Source organism: Chelonia mydas, chromosome 4 (assembly GCF_015237465.2).
Source record: "Chelonia mydas isolate rCheMyd1 chromosome 4, rCheMyd1.pri.v2, whole genome shotgun sequence".
In the NCBI taxonomy this organism is placed as follows: Eukaryota; Metazoa; Chordata; order Testudines; family Cheloniidae; genus Chelonia; species Chelonia mydas.
In genome coordinates, this window is record NC_057852.1 from 89,786,498 (window position 1) to 89,809,070 (window position 22,573).

At 42.1% G+C, this 22,573-nt stretch overlaps 1 long non-coding RNA gene across 1 annotated transcript in view; it reads right to left on the reverse strand.

The window, feature by feature from the left end:
• Positions 1-1,678: 1,678 nt before the first annotated feature.
• The window catches only part of LOC122465341, a 56,172-nt gene continuing 35,277 nt past the window's right edge, over positions 1,679-22,573 (reverse strand). The window contains exon 3 of the long non-coding RNA XR_006290093.1: positions 1,679-1,803. This is a non-coding gene — a long non-coding RNA (uncharacterized LOC122465341). The remainder of the gene's footprint in view (positions 1,804-22,573) is intronic.

A 22,573-nucleotide genomic window follows, 5' to 3' on the forward strand; every position in this document is an offset into this window, starting at 1 on the left:
GGAATGGATTTGTGTGTCCCTAAGATGTTTCTGCATATGTTGTTTAGTTAGCTGGTAGCAACGGCTGATTTCCTTTTTTTTTCTTTCTCAGCTATTCCTCCAGAGGAGGGGTGGAAGGGCTTGAGGATACCCCACAGGAAGGAATTCCCAAATGCGCCTTCTTGGGTTCTCAAAGGGGGTTTTTTGCACTTGGGTGGTGGCAGCTTCTAGCCATCCAAGGTCAGAGAAAATCTGTAACCTTGGGAGTTTAATACAAGCCTAGAGTGGCCAGTATTAATTTTTAGAATCCTTGTGGGCCCCCACCTTCTGCACTCGAAGTGCCAGAGTGGGGAATCAGCCTTGACATGGGTCTTTATCATGGGCAGCGCATCAACCCACCTGTTCAGGGATGTTAGTTCCTGCCCCGCCCATTCTGCTCGAGACCCTGCCCCCACTCCATCTCCCACCTTGCCCATCGGGGCCAGAGGAGCCCTGGTTGGCAAACCCAAGCCATCCCGGCCCCAGCCTGCCCACCTGAGTAGCCCCAAGCCATGGCCGGCTGGAGAAGCCTTGAGCCCTGGCCCCCCAGGGAACTCTGAGCCACACCACGGCCCAGCCCCGGGGCTTTGGAGGGGAGCATTAGTGGAGATTCGGGGAGGCTTAGTCTCCCCCAGCCTCCATTATGTGCTGCCCCTGGTCTTTATTCTTTGTAAATAAATAGATTGCATCAAAGAAACACCTGACTACCATCAGTTTCTCCTCCTAACAGAAAAACCTGGAAGACCCTGAATATTGGCTAAACACTCAGGTCACAAGGAAGTGGGGAATCAGCTTAACAATATAGTATCTGAAAGCATACTGTAGGTTTTTCTCTCAAACCATCTATGGCAGTCTGGCCAACAGCATCAGTTACTGGCCACACCAAAATCTCTATGTTTAGGTTCCATGACAGGAGACAACTTGCAGTTCTAGCTTGAGTTTGCCCTTCAAAAAGGGAACAAAAAAGCAGGGGAAACCCCAACATTTTGGTCCCCATTGTCAATGAGTAAACAGAACAGCTGTTGCTAAGACCATAGTCACCTTCATTGATGTTGAAAACCCTTAAGAATAGACACCCCTCTTCATCTCCACCCCCAGAGCTTTATTATTATCCACGTGAGTATCATTTATGAACAGCCTGAGAGCACACACTTCATTTCTGCCTGCTCCATCCAGATAATCTTCCCCATTTGTAAAATGTGCAAGAAAAGAAACCATGCGACTCTATTAATGACAGGGGCAAGTCTAGTACATGAAGGGGTGCTCTTTGTTCATTCATCCTGTTCCAGGGTTGAACTATTTGGCCTCATTGAAGTCAGTGGGAGTTTTGTCATTGACTTAAATGGGGCCAGGCTTTCACCCAATGTGCGTATTGTGTCTCTGTGGATGCACACACACACAAAGTTCATATGTTCTCTTAGGATCCATATTTTGGAGAACGATACACAAGCCTGATGAGCAGCCCATATCATGGCTGGCTATGTATGCTGTAAAAATTAGCCAACCTTTGAAAACAAAAGAGATGGCAATAAATCGGGTTAGCAAATGACTCAGAGAACTTTTTATATTCAGGTGCATTTAGAAGAAACTACGTCTTCTCTTGACAGTGTTTCTTTAATTTCATTGCAAAATAATAAAATATTGAACAAACTGGAATTGTTCTCAGAGGATTTTTCCTTGTTGCTCTTCGTTATTGTTTCTTATTTCTCCTTCAAATGTTCTGCCTGTTCTTTGCAGTTATTTCTTTCCCCTCCATTCCCTTCACCTAGTTTCAATTAGATGTCCCTAGAAAGAGGAAAATATAAATGAAAACACCTGCCAGTTCAGATGAGTATAAATAGAGTAAAGCCTGTTTTCAACTAGAAATTCTTTGAGATTTGGCCTCTTTCTTTAAAGACATTTCTGATTCACTTATCTGTGGTTATGCAAATTACTTGCTGATGACTGTGAGCAAGGATTACTTCACTGAATAAAATTAGCAGGATCCTAACAACAACAAGAAGATATGTTTTACATTTGCACAGCACCTTTTATTCTGGTGGATCCCAACGCACTTTATACAATGCCATTGAAATGGAGTAGGACTTGCAAATAAAAAAAATCACTAAAGTAGGACTTGCAAATAAAAAAAATCAATTCTCCTCTCACACTGATTTTACACCAGAATACCTCCATTGACTTGATTGGAGTCACTCCTATTTTATGCCACTGGAAATGAGGGGAGAATAAACACCAAAACTTTTTAGTCATTTGCTCCAGCGAAAGTCAATTCATCCTGGTCTCTCCTCTCTCCTTCATGAAAGATCTGAGCATGTTACTCACTGCTCTGTGGTTGTCTTGTTCCACCCTTACCTGAGAAGACATGGGATCAAACAAGCATCCCATTTAGACTCTGAAACCACTGTTGCTCTGCATTAGTTGGCAGGATATACCTGCCCACTCTGGCCTTAGTTTGCAGTCTCCCTAAAATTTGTCCTTAGAAAACCCTAATATCTCTTGTGCCTCCCTGGGCTTTGAAGCTCTCTTCCTCATGCTTCTTTAGGTTTTGTAGGTATTTGCCATCTGTGTCTCAATTCCTGAGAAGCAACTTCCTTCTTTACTCAAGTGTAATCCCGGACGTATTTAATCCTGGACCTATTCCCTCAGCAGGTTTTCTGATTGATTGTTTTGTTTTTTTAAAACAGGAACTCCTTTTCATTACCCGGGCAAGAAAGAGTGTCTCTATAGGTTAAGGTACTTCCCTGGAAAGGTGGGGACACCCAGATTCCAGTCCCTGCTCCAATGACAATTTAATTATATATACAAAGTCGAACAGCTTCAACAGGAGAGATTGAGAGAGACCTACCCCTAGATCTCCTATAGCATGGTGGTTAGGGAGTCTGGAGCAGGCCTGTAGCTAGGATGTGGAAAACCTACGTTCATGCTTTAGCCACGGGACTATAGGGAATAAGGGTACTGCCGCCTCTATTTTGTGAATGGTGCCTACGTCTTTGTGAACCTAGCTTGAAAAAAAAAATCAAAACTTTTTTTCAAAGATGTTGAAATGATTCATTTTAGTCATTTAAAAAAAATTAACCAAAATAATTTGAATCTGCATTTTTTGGTGAAAAAGATGTTGGCTGAAACATTTCACCCAGCTGCAATTAGAATTTGCTGTGTTGCCTATTCTATTACAAGGGCTCTCCTTGGATTAAAAAAACAGAAGTATGTTAATAGTAACATTCTTTTCACAGGTTTCAGAGTAGCAGCCGTGTTAGTCTGTATTCGCAAAAAGAAAAGGAGGACTTGTGGCACCTTAGAGACTAACACATTTATTTGAGCATAAGCTTTCGTGAGCTATGTACCCAGGGCATTAGGCTAGTGACCCGGCAGACTGCTAAGCGCTCTGATAAGGTAGGACTTGATCAGAAATCAGTGGGAGTCTTTTGACTGACTTCAATGGGTATTGGATCACATCCTGAGGCATGAAAGGTAAAATATCATGCCACAAGTTTGGAATTTTTGTTTTGGGACCCTTGAAGAGAAAAATCAAACACTTTTTGTACTGTACATGCAATTATAGTTCCAGATTGGTGGCTCTAGGGAAGCAGTCAGTATTTATCTGACAGGCACTTAATTAGATTAGGATGGCTTTAAATAAGACAGCAGTAATCAGCTCAGACTCCTCCTACACAGACCTGTGGGTCTGTAAAGAAAAGTATCTTTGCTTGCTGTTAACAAGACTACAAAGAGCTTTAGCACTTAAAAAGGAAGAAATAGAAACCAAAGTACATAGTTTAAATTTAAAATGGGATTCCATGCCTTGGAGGACCACATAGGCAGAAAATATCACCCCTAAAACAGCTCTTTTCAAGTGGTTTCAGAATGGTTAATTTCTCCTTCAAGTCCTCATTCACTGCTAAAATATTTCTTGCTATTTCAAAGCCTGGACTTCAGAAAAGAAAGACAACACATTCCCCCCCCAGAGCAGGAAAGCGTTTTTTTTCCAGAAAGGAAGAAGAAAAACCACCCAAGATACACATTCTTGATACATTAGGCCAGATTTTCCCTTGCCCATCCCCTTATGTATTCATTTGCACCAGCGCAGAACAGCTATGACATGATACAATTAGGATGTGGTAGTGTTTTACCCACACTTGGCATCGACATAAATGACTACCCCAGGTGCAGGGCTCTGGAGAACAACAAGTCTTTAGAACAGGACAACTAGGAGTGAAGAAGACTGGGTTCTGTTCCCAGCTCTGCTACTAATGTGCTCTAAAACCTTGGACAAGTTATATAACCTCTCTGTACAATTGACCCAACTGGAAAAAGAGTATAATAATATCTACTTCATGGTGTTAGTAAAGCACTTTGTGATCCTCAGATGAAAGGTGCTATAAACAGACATTAATGGGAACAGCTTACAATAAGGATTTCACCAGCACCACTGCCATCCTTACATAGTTGCTCAGAGGGCTACCTGAAGCTTAGTGATGGCTGCTGTGGGGAGCATGGGGGTTGCATGTGAGCCAGATGCTCCATCGCTGGATGCAAATGGGAAGGGAGAGAGTAGGTGGAGCCAGGGCTAATTACCAGATCATTTACTATTAATACTCACAGAATTTATCACAATCTGTTTTAAATGAGAGAGGAAATACTGGGCATGAGGTAGGAAGGGATTTTCTTCTCTCTCTCTCTTCAGACTAATCTTAAAACAAAATTGTGTGCACCTTGACTAGCAGGAACTTAATGAGAAATCTATGTAGTAACTTGGATTAGATGTTAAAAGTAGTTGAGCAAAGGATATACTAAAGGAAGAATTAAGACATTGAAGATGTTAAGATAGGCTGAGTTCCACAATAGCCTCTGAAGAGTAGTTACCTAACAGATGCGAGTACATCACTACGTACAGGGTCAGTGAAACCTCACTTGAATTCAAAGAAGTCCTTGTATTAGGCCAAAAGAACATAGTAAAGCATCTAAGTACTGCATTATTGCAATATTTGTCACAGGAAATGTGCCTTTAGAGCAAACACTGAGTTACTTTCCCCAATGCCAGTAATGCAACATTTGAAAGAAAAAAACTAACATAGGCTCCTCTTGTTAACATATTGTATAAAACTGTTATTTTAACATATACACAAGCAGTATTGTAGAAACTGCCCCAGTAACAATGGCAGTAAGTGAAAACCACTTTCCACTGAATGCATCCGATGAAGTGAGCTGTAGCTCACGAAAGCTTTTGCTCAAATAAATTTGTTAGTCTCTAAGGTGCCACAAGTACTCCTTTTCTTTTTTCTATTAACTAAGGCTAAGATTTTGCCATGGAAGTCATGGAATCCGTGACTTCTAGAGACCTCCGTGACATTTTCCGCTTCAGCCCCGGGGCAGATGGCTGGAGGTGTCAGCTGGTGGGGGCCCAGCAGGTCTCTGCTGACATGCAGTGGGGTACCCTGCAACTCCTAGCCGCTGTGGGTGGCAGAGAGACCACCCAGCTCCGAGCCACGACAGGCGCCCGGGGGGGTGGGGGGAGAGAACCTGGCAGCTCCCAGCTGGCAATTGCAGCAGGAGGACACCATGCTGTCAGCCACCATGGGCAGCCGAGGGGAGGGGACCTTGGAGCCCTAGCAGCCATGGGTGCTGGACCCTTCCCATTTTGTCATAGTTATTTTTAGTAAAAGTCAGGGATAAATCATGGGCTTCCGTGAATTTTTGGTTATTGCCTGTGACCTGTCCGTGACTTTTACTAAAAATAACTGTGATGAAATCTTAGCCTTAATTATAACTAGGGCTCTCAAGCTATTAAAAAAACAATCATGATTAATTGCACTGTTAAACAAAAATAGAATACCATTTAAATATTTTTGGATGTTTTCTACATTTTAAAATATATTGATTTCAATTACAACACATAATATAAAGTGTACAGTGCTCACTTTATATTTATTTTTGATTACAAGTATTTGTACTGTAAAAAAAAGAAATTGTATTTTTCAATTCACCTAATACAAGTAGTGTACTGCAATCTCTTTATCATGAAAGTTGAATTTACAAATGTAGAATTATGTACAAAAAACCTGCACTGAAAAATAAAACAATGTAAAATTTTAGAGCCTGCAAGTCCACTCAGTCCTACTTCTTGTTCAGCCAATTGATCAGATAAACAAGTTTGTTTACATTTGCAGGAGATAATGCTTCCTGCTTCTTGTTTACAATGTTACCTGAAAGTGAGAACAGGCATTCTCATGGCACTGTTGTAGGCGTCATCGTAATATATTCACATGCCAGATGCGCTAAAGATTCATATGTCCCTTCATACTTCAACCACCATTCCAGAGGACATGCATCCATGCTAATGACGGGTTCTGCTCAATAACAATCCAAAGCAATGCAAACTGATGCATGTTCATTTTCATTATCTGGGTCAGATGCCACCAGCAGAAGTTTGATTTTCTTTTTTGGTGGTTCGGGTTCTGTAGTTTCCACATTGGAGTGTTGCTCTTTTAAGACTTCCGAAAGCATGCTCCACACCTCATCCCTCTCAGATTTTGGAAGGCACTTCAGATTCTTAAACCTTGGGTCAAGTGCTGTAGCTATCTTTAAAAATCTCACATTGGTATCTTGTTTGCATTTTGTCAGATCTGCAGTGAAACGGTTCTTAAAATGAACATGTGCTGGATCATCATCTGAGACTGCTATAACATGAAATATGTGGTAGAATGAGGGTAAAACAGAGCAGGAGACATACAATTCTCCCCCAGGGAGTTCAGTCACGAATTTAATTAACACATTATTTTTTTAATGAGCGTCATCAGCATGGAAGCATGTCCTCTGGAATGGTGGCCGAAGCATGAAGGGCCATACAAATGTTTAGCGTATCTGGCATGTAAATACCTACAAAAGTGCCATGCAAATGCCTGTTTTCACTTTCTGGTGACATTGTAAATAAGACGAGAACAGCATTATCTCCTGTAAATGTAAACAAACCTGTTTGTCTTAGCAATTGGCTGAACAAGAAGTAGGACTGAGTGGATTTGTAGACTCTGAAGTTTTACGTTGTTTTGTTTTTGAGTATAGTTATGTAACCAAAAAAAATCTACATTTGTAAGTTGCACTTTTACGACAAAGAGATTGCACTACATTACTTGTATGAGGTGAACTGAAAAAATATTATTTCTTTTATCATTTTTACAGTGCAAATATTTATAATAAAATACACTTTGATTTCAATTACAACACAGAATATATATGAAAATGTAGACAAACATCCAAAATATTTAATAAATTTCAATTGGTATTGTTTAACAGAGCGATTAAAACTGTGATTAATCGCGATTAATTTTTTGGAGTTAATTGCGTGAGTTAACTGCGATTAATCGACAGCCCTAATTATAACCCCTATTTTCACACGCCCAGAACATTCCAGAACAGTCACTTACAGTACTGGAATGTTCCTTGCTTGGTCTCTGCACAGTGACGAATATTGTGGAAAAGACTGGGCTGTAGGGGCTGAGCAGTACTTCCCCTGCACCTGCTTGTCCTGGCAACTGGGCTGTGGTTCCAAGCATCAGGTCTGAAAGCAAGGAAACTATTTCCACCATGCTGTCATGGCTCCTGCTAGTGCCCAGGTAACATGGAAAGGGAAATAGCCTGACTGAAATGCGGAGGGGTGAGGAGGCGCCAATGGGAGACTGAGGCTATGTCTACACTTAAAACACCACAGTGGCACAGCTGCAGCAGTGCTTCAGGGTAGACACCCACTTCAGTGATGGGAGAGGTTCTGCTGTTTCTGTAGTTAATTCACCTCCCCCAGAGGTGGTGGTTAGGTTGATGGAAGAATTCTTCCATTGACCTAGCTCTGTCTACACCAGGAGCCAGTTTAACTACAGCACTCAGGGGTGTGTTTTTTTCATGCTCCTGAGTGACGTAGTTTTGCCAATACAAGTTTTCAGTCAAGACCACCCCTCAGGCAGGATCCAGAAGATTGGGGGAGGGGAGAAGGAGATAGACAGGAACCCAGGAGGAGTAGGAAGAAGACTGAGACAAGAACCAGCAGGGTGTGGGGGAGAGGGAAGACTGGGACAGGAGCCAGCTGGGTGATGAGTGGAACAGGAACAGGCTGGAGAGGACAAGTGTAAGTGGGATCAGACTTGGGGGAGGGGTACAGGTGCAGAAGGGTCTGTAATCACTAGATTGTACTGCTCTTCAGAACCTGGAACTGAAACCAGAATTTCCAAATCCCAATATTTCTCTGCTGTCATCAGTAGATGTGAGACCCATTGGAAAAATCTGTGTTTCTTTGCCTTTACAATGAAGATAACAGCCTACTCAGTTAGTTTAAGTGACAGAGATCTGTGCTGTGGATCTGAAGGTCTCAACTCTGCTATTGAGCCCTGTGGGGGTCAGTATGGTTCTACATGATGGAATCTGCTGGGTTTTTTTGTTTGTTTGTTTTGATTTGTTGTTAGGAAATTACTTTAAAAATACTATGTTAAAAGAATGCCAAAGTTGCAAAGTCAAGCACTCAAAAGTTAGAAAATGCCAATATTAAGGCTGTCCATGCACGGCTATATAGAGTTTGCTTATTATAGAAGCTTCTATTACCTTTTGAAGCTTAAGATTGGAACTCATTTGTGTGTATATGTTTACCTGCTTTAACCTTGTATATAACTCGCTTATTTCCTTTTCCTACTCAATAAATCTTTAGATAGCCAATTTGGGGGTTGTGCCCTGCTTCTTTATAGTCTGCCCGGAGGTTGGTATTCATGCTCTTGAGCCACTGTAGGACAGCTTGACACTCCTGACTGCAAATGACATCAATGAGATCTGGGCTTTGAACATATAAACTGCTATAAAAATGCTACAAGCAATGAAAAAAATCAAGCTCTAGATCAGGGAACATGGGGGAAGGGGTGAAGTGGGAGCGGGGCCTGGGCCGGAGGGGTGGGGTGGGGGGTTGTCCCGGGGCCCCGTACCCCCCTAAGGACGGCCCCGATCACCACATTGGTAACTGAACAGCCATTGCTGATAAACAGGCATCTCCAACTTGCTTTCGGTCTCCCCAAGTCACACTCCACCTTCTCTAGACCAGGGGTTCTAGCAACAAATGTTTTGGTGGCCTCAGAGTGCAGCCACCAACTCTTGCTGGTGGCCGCTCTGACACTTTTCCCTAAAATACTTCATTACCTTTAGGAAAAACCATTAAATATGCACAGACACACAGCAAAATCATTGTAATTGACATATGGAGGGTTTTGGGGGGAATTTATCATTAAAAAAATCCTGTGAAAATTATATTTGTGAGACTAGGGGAGGCAGCGGGGGTCTGTGGTGATGGGGGGGATGGATGCAGGGCCAGGAAGGCGGTGTTTGCTGCCTTGCGGCCAGGGCCGGGGCCCAGAGCCCGGAGCCAGGGACAGGAACTGCGTGGCCGGAGCCAGGGATTGGAGCCTTTGGGTCAGCGCCCAAGGCCACTGCCTGCTGCCGTACAGCCAGAGCCCAGAGCTGGGTGCTGGAGCCCGGGACTGTATGGCTGGAGCCAGCGCTCACTGCTACACAGCCAGGACTAGGGGTTGGCACCTGGGGTCAGCTCCTGCCGCCACATGGCCGGAGCCTGGGACCAGAGCTGTGGGTTGGCGTCTGCCGCCACGTGGCTGGGGTAGGGGATCAGCATCAGGGGCCGCGCGGCGGAGGTGGGGGTCGGCACTCGAAGCCACGCAGTCAGAGCCCACTGCTGCATGGCTAGAACTGGGGGTCAGCGCCTGGGGCCAGCACCTGCCATTGGGCAGCCAGAATTTGGGGCCAGAGTCCAAAGCCCCACAGCTGGAGCCGGGGGTTGGCACCCGAAGCCCCATGGTTGGAACCCACTGCTGTGCATCTGGGGGTCGATGCCTGGGGCCAGAGCCCGCCACTGCGCAGCCGGAGCCCGGGACAGCTGGAACCAGGGGCTGGAGGCCAGGTGGCGTGGCTGGAGCTGGGGGAGTCTGTACCTTCTGCCCTGCGGTTGGAGCCCCAGGCCGCATGGCCAGGCTCCCAAAGTCCCATTGCTGGAGCCTACCGCCCAACCCCCCTGCCCCCAAGGTGGGTCAAGAACTCACCTTGCTCCTGCAGCATTGTGCCCCCCTTGTCCCCAGAGGCCGTGCAAGACGGCGTATCCTGGAGCAATGGGGAGGATGAGAGAGGGGCCAATGCTTCCCCCCCAACCCCATCACTGCCCAGGAGGCTGTCATGGCCGCACGTAAAGCCCCTGGTGGCTGCATGCGGCCTCAGTGGCCACATTTGAGAAATGCTGCTCTAGACACTGCTCCAAGTGGCAGCATGTGCCACTCCCCTAATATAACTGCTGCTATTACAGTAACAGATAGACCACCATTAGAGTATTCCACCTTTACCATCCATGTCAGAATGCTGCAATCTGTGTAAGAGTTTAACTCTACACACACTCTCAACAGATCACTCTAGAAAAATGGAGATCTCGGAAAACTTTTGTAAAACAGCAATTAATGTACCTTTGGGCTGATTGATGACAATAAAAGATATTTCCAGAAGTAAGTTCCCAACATAGAACCCAATTCAATGCACAATAAAGTCTATGGATAGACTTTGTTAATTTCAATGGGTACTAAATCAGGACCTAATCTTTTCAGACTATTTGGAATGGTTACTTGAAATTTAGCCATGCTGATCAGAAACTTTGAACATTAGAAATCAATCTGAAAATCTTGTGTGTGCAGACTTTATTTATTGATCTGCATTTCTGTACTTCCTGGTTTGTCTTAAGAAAAAATACCAGATGAACCACTTCTCTTACCTTTTAGTGTATCCATTCCAGTCCTAGCCCAAACCAGGAAGTACAAGCCTGAGAAAACTGCATTGGAGGGAAATGTTAAGTACATTTTTTAGAACCTCAAAATTTTCTTCTGATTGTGTTTTGATCAAAGGTTCAGGTGTATTCATATTTTACCCATACTAGTTTACATGTCCTTTTTGTAAATCATTCACCAGTTTATAGAATCCTCTCTTTGGTAAAACTTGTAAGTGGAAAACCAGTGTTAAGCTCTCTCTGTGAAACTGATCCTGAATCTAATGTCTGTTAAATAAGCATGTTAACATCAAACAAGTGTATTTGGGCCTTTCCCCATCTGTTACTAAACATTTTATACTCTGAAAACATAATTCTTTATAATTTCTGACTTCCGTAAGGTTTTGCTAGTGTTGATCACAAAATGTTTTATTATAGATAAATTTTGATTATGGGTTTGTGACTTAGCTAGTGACAATGAGTCTCATGATACCTCCAGTAGCTAGCTAGATAAAGGAATACACGCAAGCTTATATCTACAGAAAGATAAAATGTTTAGGAAATGTTTGTTGGTGCAGACTGGGCCATAGATGTGGAGATGAGTGGCAATAGCCTCTCAATAGATAAACTGGAAACTAGCCTAATTATAATCCCAGTGGTCAACCTCTGCAAGTTTTTCCCCAAAAGAAACAGCTCTTCCTAAACTTTGTATACTAACATCATTCCAGAGTAAAAACTTTCCGGGAAGTTTTGCAAAAATCAGAAAAGGAGTTTTAAAGTTTTGGGGATTTTAAGAATTTAACTGACATTCAATTTTGAACGGTTTTCTAATGGGGGTGTGTGTGCATAAAAGCGGGCTCATGAAATGTGCAAAATGGTCTGGTCTAGAAACTCCAAATGTTTTGTTTTGTACACCTTGCTGAAAAGTGCCTTTTAGCATTTGGGGTGGAGGAGTTTGATGGGGAAATTATGCAGATACATCAAAACAGCCTGCAATACTCTGCACGAGTTAAGCATGGAAGAGATTAATTAGGGGCTGATTAAAGCAAGGTTATAAAAAGGGGAAATCTGAGGAAAAAAGGAAGAGACAATGCTTACCTAGCTATGCTGCAGCGTAAGGAAGCAATGGAATTGGAAGGGCAATATACAGTTATTTGCAGTGGTATTGTAGTCATGCTGGTGCCAGCATATGAGAGAGACCAGGTGGGTGAGGCAATCTCTTTTACTGGACCAACTTCTGTTGGCGGATGAGAAAAACTTACAAAGTTGTGCAGCTTGTAAGCTTGTCTCTGCCACCAACAGAAGTTGGTCCAGTAAAATATCCTCACCCACCTGGTCTCTCTAATATATTGTTATGACAAAGGGTGTTAATTACTTGCCTATTAGGGGACATTAAGTTACAAGCAGTCAGGAAAAGAGCCAAAGACGCTGTGCAGTAACCCCTCACAAACAGTTATTAAGGATTTTGTGTGGGCTAAAGCACTCTCCTTTCTTTTGCAGTTGAAGTTCTGTGCTGAAGAGCAGCTATACAAAACGGGGACAGATACCCAGGCTCCATGTATGGACAAACCCTGAGCTTTGGAGAATAGCCTTGAGGTAGGTGTTTCCCAGGTGTCAAATGGAGGGACTGTGGCAGGAAGGAAAAATAGCGAGGACAGCTGTAGACTAAGTGGGCTATGAACTAGAGGACTGGATGGCATGTAGTTGTGCCACTTAACATTTAAAATAACACAGTCACACTGAAAGGATAGCCATAAAAATCTTAACTGTACAGTGATTATGCAAATCTCTTCTCTCTGATTGGCTAACAATGGCTGTCAGCCTTTAAGAGTATAGGGATTTGCATACTTCATGGTTGCTGCACAATAATAATGGACTTATTATGCAAATCAGAGACCCTGAGGCAGAGTGTGTGGCATTGCAGTTGCTGAGCAAAAAACTGTATTATAAGTCAATAAACATACAGCATCCCTGCACTCCAGCCCAGACGATGCTATTTCATCACAATGCTAGATTACAGTATTTCCTGAAGATAGGAACACGTACATTAAAAGAGCACCAAATGACTACTTGATCAACTATATAAACTTGAAGAGGCTGTCCCGGAGTTTGAAGTAGTTCTACTACAGCCTGTAGTAAAATCATCAGAGAATCATTAGAGAATTGAATTGTGTGCGCAGTGATACTCTTTTAAAATGTCTTTTCTTGGGGCTATATAGTTAAAGTATTAGAGTCAGAAAAGGACAGTTGGCAGATAAAGCATGTTACCTACTGCAACATCATCCCCTTTTCAGTAACTGTGGAAGAGAAGTCCCCCTATGAGCTAAAGGAATAGTAAGAGCAGCTGGGTCCACTTTTATAAGGGATATTGTTGTGGATGGGGGTGGATAATAAGAGGGCTTTGTTCCCCTATGGGCTCTTGGGGGGTTCTGCTTTCAATGATAAAGCCTTGCTTTGGACTCTCAGTGAGATACGTGGCTAGCAAGGTTTTTTTGGTTTGGTTTTTTATCTAGAGATGTACTCTCCAGAGGCGCTTTTCCTAGTAGAGGAACTGTTGGTATAACATTTGTGATGAGTTTTAAAGGCATATTCTATTTTTGTATGATTTCTCTCTCTCTCTCTCTCTGACACACACACACACACACACAGAAAAAACCCTTCAGTACAGAATGGTCCTAGCCTTTGGGGCTGCCAACTTACCCCAGGCCACAATCAGAGAATGTGATTTTGTTTGCCTTTGTTTGTATTCCAGTGCTGCCCACAGTGCACTAGGCACTGTCCACATACAACCAAAGTTGCAGGCCTGAATGCACAAAAGGAGTTAGGTGTTGTGATGCTGAGCGTTGCAATGCCTAACTTCTAGGCACCTAGAAAAATCACTGTGATTCTCAAAGCCTGAGTTAGGTGCCTGAGCTCCTGTACAATGCATGGGGAGAGATAGGCACCTTAGACTGTAATTCACAAAAGCCAGCATGCAAGGCAGGGAGCCGCCTAAGCTAGCCAATGGGAGATGCCAGCAAGAGTGGCAGGTGCCTGAGTCTGGAGGGGAGGGGCCTCTGCTTGGGATTATCAGCTGTGAACCTTTTCTTGGTGGTAGGTGTCTATGCTGTTAGCAAGAAGCAGGAAGGTGGCTACGGAGGAGGAGGAGGACCTCCATCATAACTTTGAGCCCAGCGGTTAGTGGTCTCTTTCTCTGGCCCAAATGTCAGGGGAGAGAGCGCAAGAATGACTCTGTAGTCTAGAGGTTAGAGCACTTACTTTGAAGAACCTGGATCCAGTTCCCCAGCTTCATTGACCAATTAGTTATCCAGTGTGTAACAGTTTCAACAGGAGGGATTGAGGAAGCCCCACACCAGAATATTCCATAGCCCAGTGGTTAGAGGACTCACTTGAGAGATGGCAGAGGTTGATTCAAATCCCTTTTCCCCTCTCAGGGGGAATTGAACTGGAGGTCTCCCACAGCCCAGGTGAGTACCCTAACGACTAGGCTAAAAGTCAGGAGGGAAGTTGTTCTTCTCCTCCTCCCCATGCAACACAGGTGGAGGAATGCGTATCTTCCCCTGGTTTGTGAATCACTCTGGGGCTTAGCCAAGACTTAGGCACCTGGATGCTTAGAGTGAGGCAGCAGGGTGCATGCTCGGAGGCAGAAACATAGGCCCCTGGGGAACTTTTATTGCAAAAACAGCCACCGAGGTAGTTCAGGCACCTACAGGGTGCAGCGGGTGCCTTGTGCATCTCAATGGTCCCAAAATTGGAACTTAGGTGCCTAACTCCTTTTGTGCATTCAGCCACTGTCCCTTGCCCTGAAATGCTCACAAGCTAGCTTGCAGAATTGTTTACCTATGTGAGGAAAGTCAAAAGTCAGATGAAATCAGTGAAAAAAATGTATACTCTGTATTTTTCTGACAGTAATTTGCTTCCCACCCACAAGATGGAGCCAACTAATTGAGGTTAATTTTGGTTCTTTCCCATGTTGTGTTTATATAAGGAATGCTGAAAGGCTTGGGGCATGGTATTCAACATACTATGACTTGGAAGTTGTTCAGAGGGACTCTTAATAAGATTTACTTTTTTTTGTTAGCAACAATAGCCTTATACAGCAAGACTGGCTTCATCCTAACTTAACATGAATCAGAATTAGGCTAGACAGCTTAATTGTGTAGTTTGTATTTGGGATTAACGGTTAAAATAAATAGTTCTTTTCTTCCTTTGGGAGCTGATGAGCAAGCCTTACTTCTAAATGACCGACGACTTCTTAATTGGAGTACTGTGTTTGTCGAAAAGTACAGAATAGTAAATAGGATTAGACACACTGAAAAGGCTCTTTATCATTAGAAAGTTTGTATATGGGAAGTGGGATCTGCATTAAGTATTCATTGTTATACAGATTTAGTGATTTTTCAAATCCAGAGGTGAGTGTTTTGAAAGGGAAAAGCTCCTTAAAAGCAGGCACCTATCTATATATAATTTTAAATGAAGTTTTTAAGACTCCAGACTTAGACTTACTTTGAGCCACATGAACAAATAAGTGCCATTTATTCCTCATTAATTAGTGGTTTCTATTAAGTATAGTTGATGTATAGATCTTTTCTCTCTTTTTTTTTAAAAAAAGACCCCTATGTTTTTTATTCCACTGAGAATTAAAAACCCAAAAGGTATGGTTTGTTTAAAAATGCTATGGCTGAAACACAAACAGATGAAAGCCAAAACATTCAAGGCTGAGTCGGACACATTATGTTTGTAACTGTAGCAGGGCTGGGGGCCAAAGAATCAGAAAGCAAGTTTGTTGGGGCTCAGTGAGTTCATCAAACTCTCTGTCTGAATACAACTCACCATCTCTGAGTAGAGGTCTATTGCAAGGGTTCAGAGTTAGCCCAAATTGACACGAATTTGGCCAAAGTTTCCAACTGCAGCTCCTTCCATCCAGTATCACAAGCGGTAAGCTCACAATTATAAGAACAGAGAAGTACAAAGTATGCTTCTGTGATTCTGTTATCCTATACTTAGCTGGTTCCCTCACAGTGCCCTGCCCTGGATTTTCATCAACATGGCCCTTTGGGCTTTCTGTCCTGTAGGAGAAACACCATTCATTAAAGCTGTTTAGGTGAAATAGGCTCTGCTACACCAAAATTAGTTCCCAGTTGGTAGTGTCTCAGTGAACAGCCTCTGCACCCTGCCTGGGAAGTAACCCCCAAAGCCCGGTATTGTCCAACTCATTTGGAACTATTCCTAACGATGCCATTGGACCAGGGTATAGCAGGGGCTTAGAGTCACCTCAGGGGTGCACCCCGTCACAGTTACAAAAATAAAGAAATAATTAAAGGAAAAGCATAGTGATCCATTTGTATTTTGACATCTTAATGCACGTAACCATCTGGAATGATTGTTTTCATAACAGCTCTCCCCTGTGTTTGGGAACCAGCGGGACAACAAAAGTTCCCTGAACTGCCCCTGAAATTTTCCAGCCTGCCCCGGCATGCTTTGTTAACCTGCCTGCCTACCCCATTTCTTGCCCAACATGGATCCAACTCCTAAGTCGTCAGCAGAATGGAAGAGATCCTGCTTTCCAAGGTCCAAGCAGGAGACCAATACGATACATGCTAATTTGAGATGGATGTTCAGAAAAATCAGGGGATTTTTTCAGTGGGAAAAGTGTTTCAGATGAACAGGTCTAACAAACTACCGGAAATTTAATATCTGAAGGATGTTAAAAAGGCAAAGAAAATTCTTGTATACTGTAGGATCTCTCAAGTTAACATTTCTTTCTCCACAGCAAAACAATTTAGATTCTTCTCTCACTGTTGAATGCATTTTTAGTTACAGAGATCAATGGTTTGTTTGAATGGAGAGGGAAAATGAGAGGACATATTAATGGCTCAAGTTGGCAGGGACTCATAGCTAAGTGCAAATGATACATAAATAACTGCCTTACCAGCTCAGCCCACTGGTCCACCAGATACTTCAGAGAAGGTTCAAGAATTCCAATGCAGGACAGTTACAAAAATAATCTGTTTCAGTCTAACCCCTCCATTAGTGAGTGGCTTATGCTCTAAGCATGAGCGCTTATATCCCATGTAATGTGACTTGGATGTTCACATTAGCTGTATAATTATCTAATCTTTTTTTGACCATGATTAAACTCTTGAAGGGTGTACCACTGATTTATATAATATTTCAGTACATTATAATCTATTCCTTATGAATATCAACATCCCTTGCTTGTTTGACTTCAGATGTACATTGAGCAGAGGTTTGCATCGAAGCACGCACATATTACAATGATGAATGCCATGTCTTTCTCACAAGTTGTTACAGTTAATACTTGCTGTGGTTTATGCTCCTTTCTATTGGTTTCATTAGGGATGGATTCCCATGTTTTTTTAAGAACACCTGTGTGGCTCAAATAATATCTTGAACTTTACCATTTAGCCACATTTTTTCCCCAGTTCTGGTTTTGTTTAGGGCCATGCATGCCTTTGTGATGCTGTTCTCATATGCCCTAGGTAGCCTCCATACTGAGTTTAAGGATTTTAATTTCCTTACTTTTGACTTAGAGGGTGATTTTTGATTAGCTGCCTCATTTTTAGAGTGCCTTTGGTCTTGTGGAAATTGAGGGAAAATGGCAGCTCCTCATCTGTACCTTAAAACTTGATGTTGAGAAGGCCTGTCTGCGTCCCTCCATTTCTCCTTTTAGATATTCTGAACCACTAGAGACCATCCCTAGAGATTATGGACCTACACAGAGATACAAAAATGACAAATGGGAAGTATCCAAACAAGAAGGAAAATCAAATCCATGGAGCTATCACCTTTCCTGTTTAATCTGGTGTCTATACCTTGCCCCCATCTCTTCTCTGGACCACTGAATACTACAGAGAGATAGCAGAGAAAGATGCTCTGTTATATGTACTCTAACCACTAACCTCATGCTTGGGAATGCATCAACATGGAACAAAGTATTTGCACATACTTTATAGGAGATTTTGTTACACTTTTACTTTACATTTCCCAAATTGTTTGTAGATTAAATGAGGCCTCTTTCTTAGATAAAAGAGAACAGAGGAAGGAAGTGGAGTGGAGTTGATCTTAGTGTGGAGCAAGGGATTTTGCAGCTGCATTTGTTGATAGTAAACTAAAAAAAATAATCCTGGCTTGATGCCCCTGTTTGGCTATTTTCGTGGTGTCCAGCATAGTTTCACCCATTTCCCAGCAATCCATCTGTGTAAGACAGAATTGCAGTAACAATGCTCAATACACAAGCATCAGTAAAGACAGACAGAGGAAGAGCTTTACTCTCAATGGCTGAGCACAGTAAGAGATTGAGAAATTCATTCAAATCAGTTGACACATGCTGCAAAGCAAAAAGACATTTAGGAGTAAAAGCTAAACACTCCATAAAACACACATCTGCAAGTTCCCGTCATTGAGAATGTGCAGCTTGATGAATAAAGATGCGTGGGTAATAAAGTATTTTGAAAGGGAGATAGAAAACTATTTTGATGGCTGACTGCAAAGGAAAAAGCTTTTGTTTACACATATCAAATGATTATGCTACGACGATAGCACTGGAAGATAGAGAAATTGTCTTGAAACATTGGAAGGACAATGCTGCCTTGATGGAAACTGAGCAGTTAACAAGCACGTCCTACACAGCTTTCGGTGGGAAGATTTCAAATTTTATCCCGGTATCTTGGATAAGATTACTATTCTCCATATGGAAAAAGATACAGATTCTGATTCATAAAATGTAGAATGCTGTTCTTAAATATCTACAATATAAGGGATGTTTGGTTAGGATAACATGCTCGCCTTGCTAGTAGATGAAATAAATCTTTAAAGTAACTGACCACTAATTAGTTCCCACAGTACTTTTTAATGAAGATGAACTTAAAATTTTCTGGGCCGTTACACAGTCCCACCACAAATCTTCCCCTAATCACACACTAATTTCCATCCATCTCTGTACATCCTGGTAACAGATGTGAGTGGAAATGGAAAGACAGCAAGAAAATTGTAACCATGGTATTTGCAAGCCATGTAGAAGCAGGAAGTACTGGAAATCTCACCGGAGACATGCTCAAAATGTGCAGCTCAGTGGTGAAGACCGAGGAGGTTTCAGTCGGTCAGGTAAAGTTCTGACAGGCCTGCAGATTTTTACTAGTTTTTATGATTATGACATGGTGCTAATGGAGACATGATATGTCATAAGAGTGATATTTCAGCACAAACATTTTCAAAAAGGAGTTGCCACAGAAATCTGCTTTGACCATTTTATTTCTTCTAAAACACTATCCACACTGAGATCAGAACGGTGTAGCCACATGTTTAAACTGAGCTGGAGTTCAGCTAACAGAGTTCTGATCCCTTTGTAGACAAAGCCTAATATTCCCTTCCTACAGAAAGTCCAGACTAAAAGCATGATAGGAGATCTCAATTATCATAAATAAAAAGTCATAGTGTAGTATGCATTTTACTGTTACCTGGAAGTGACAGGGTCTTGGCAAGATACTTGCAACCTGATAAGGGAGAATCATGAAAGAGTACTGCATATTAGTGTATTAGCTCCCGTGGCCATTAAAAACGTATAAAGTCTCTCTCTAAAAAAACGTATAAAGAAGAAAAGCAACAGAAAGGGTTTTCTTCACAGTAAAGTCTCTGCATGATATCAGAATGCTCAGACTGATATGGATATTGTCGATAAGAGCTAATCAGATAAAGAGGACTGGGGCTTGATCAGAAAATGCCTGTCACAATCTCTGAAGCTACCATATCCCTTGTAACCTTGATAGCACTTTTTCCCTCTGGGTTTTTTCTACCTTTTCAATTTCTTTCCTCCTTTAGGTCATTCCATCCTTCAAGCAATTAAAACTAATACTTCCTAAAGATATTTTTACCAATATAGCATTAATGATGTAATATGGGTTTTATGATCATACCATAAATTGTTACTCAGTTCATGTTGACCTCACCCCTTTTCCAGTGCAGTTTGCCTGTATAGGTGACATCCCTGCTCCCTGACTTATGTCTAAGGGCTTGTCTACATGGATCAGTAATACAACTATCGGGGTGTGATTTCTAAAGTGCACCAATGTGTTGTGAGGTAATTGGTCCCTGTAGTCCCTGCCGATTTATGTATGCTTTGTTGTCAATTTTTGTTGTTGTTAAAAAAGAAGCTATAAAATATTCACCTTTACAATTTTGATTTATTGAAATGTCCATTTGTCACTCTTTGCATGCCTGGAAATTCTCCAGAGACTTAGAGGAAAAGAGATCCTCCTTTTTGTTTTAAATTTTATTTACCTGTATTTAAAGTATTTAAACAAGACCATATGAATGTATTACAGTTTTCCCATTGCAGGACTTCAAGGCAGTTAGTGTTCCACAGGACTACTACTAATGCTTCAAAGGACAAAACTGGTTTAAATTAGAGCTGTTGACAGTTGACAGTACTTCCTTGTATGCATCAGACAGGCAGTGAGTGCAGGTACAAATCTCTCATCAAAACTGCCAAGAACATTAAAAGCACACTGCATTGAAAGTAATTTGACTGGAAATACTGAACAAAGTATTGTACAGTATCATATGGCCTCTGTCTATTTACCTTTTCTTAAGCCCCCCATACGATCACATCAAGCTATCATTAGAGACATGTTTGCCAATGAAGAGGTCACAGCAGAATGTCAATATAATGACAAATAGCATGTAGGCAACACTATCATTAGACTGAGCGTTTGCTGTGATTTCTTCACTGACAAACATGTCTGTAGGGATAAGCACTAGGCAGAGGTGAGGAGGTGGAGACAATGTACACTGCATGCTATTTATCACCTCAACCGACTGCTTCTGAAAACTAATACAACCCATTAAAATGACACCTGTGAGCAAATATATAGCATCCTCTTTTTGATTGAGTCAATTAGCTTACCACTTCCTTTTCACTTATTTCTTAATATAGAAATCTTCATATTCTAAGCATACCATTCTAGAATCTCTCTAAATAAAGCCTTGTTCTTCACAGTCTACAAGACTCTCTCTTCTGCTTTCTTTTCTCATGCACTGATTGAATCTGTAAGGCATAATCCTTATGATACCATAATTTAGCACAAAGCAAACTTTGGAGACAGAATAAAGAAAACTGACTGGGGCTGGCAGTAATTCAATAAATAGTGAGAAAGATATATTCTGAAAACAAAGATTGACAGATTTGAGACACAATGAAATAAAACCACAGGAAGAAAAGCAATGACTAGAAGGAGCATGTCCAAAATGTTTCACTCAGCTCATATTGCACATCAGAACAGCAATAACAACATCTTTGCCCAAAGCCTCACATAATCCAGTGGTATTTGGATAAGACCCTAAAGTCAATGGAATGACTCACCTCAACTACAGTGGCATTGGATCAGGCCTTTAAGCCTCAGTGAACCTATTCAGGATTAGTTGACTAGAGAATGGTTAACATCAGTAGACAAATATTAGGATGGTTAGAAGCTAAGCTAAACTCTGCATTAATAGTAGAATGGTAATGGATGTGACATTCTGCACCTCCATGTTCATCCTTATAATATGATTGTGTGGTAACCAATGGAAAGTTTGTCATGTCAGGTGTCTTCGGAAGGCTCATGATACACTGAGCATTATTGTTATAGTGATGTTATAGTAATTGTTGTTACAGTAATGTTATAGGTTGTAATTTCATGTATATAGTTACGAGGCTGAAAATGTGTCCTCATGGCTTAAAACAAGCCCAGACAAAAACTCTCCAAGAGCAGAGGGGCAGTTCATACCTCATCAGGGCATGTATGGGATAAACCCAGCCCAGCCTCACAGGAACAAAGGACACTGGGCTAGGCAGCAGCAAAGGATCAATTGGACTCTCGAGCGAGTCACCCCCCTTCCTTTGGTCAGTTTGGGACTCGATGAGGTAATGCTCACCTGACTCTGAAGGGAGTTGCAAAGGCAAGAGGGAAGAAAGAACATGATAAAAGGGAGAGACATTTGCCATGCTCTTCCTCTCTCTTCCACCTCCATCTACAGACATCACCACCAAGCGACTGAAGCACTGATCAAAGGGGAGAGCCTAGCTGAAGGGCAACCAGCCAGCCTGTGGTGAGAAGCATCTAAGTTTGTAAGGGCACTGAAAGTGTTAAGATCAGCTTAGAATGTGTTTTGCTTTTATTTCATTTGACCAAATCCGACTTGTTGTGCTTCAACTTATAATCACTTAAAATCTATCTGTTGTAGTTAATAAATTTATTTGTTTATTCTACCTGAAGCAGTGTGCTTGGTTTGAAGCATGTCAGAGACTCCCCTTGGGATAACAAGCCTGGTACATATCAATTTCTTTGTTAAATTGATGAACTCATATAAGCTTGCAGTGTCCAGTGGGCATAACTGGACACTGCAAGACGGAGGTTCTTAGGGTTGTGTCTGGGACTGGAGATATTGGCTAGTGTTGTTCAATAGCACAATTCAAGGAGCAGCTTACATGCTAGAGGCTGTGCGGGAACAACCCGGGAGTGGGGGTTCTCACAGCAGAGCAGGGTAAGGCTGGCTCCCAGAATCGAGGATTGGAGTGACCTAGCAGATCACTGGTCCAGATAACACCAGACGAACGTCACAGTAAGCCTCAGTGAACCTATTCAGGATTAGTTGACTAAAGAATAGTTAACACCAGTAGACAAATATTAGGATGGTTAGAAGCTACGCTAAACTTTGCATTAATAGTAGAATGTTGATGGATGATGGTTTTATACCGTAAAGCTACACTTG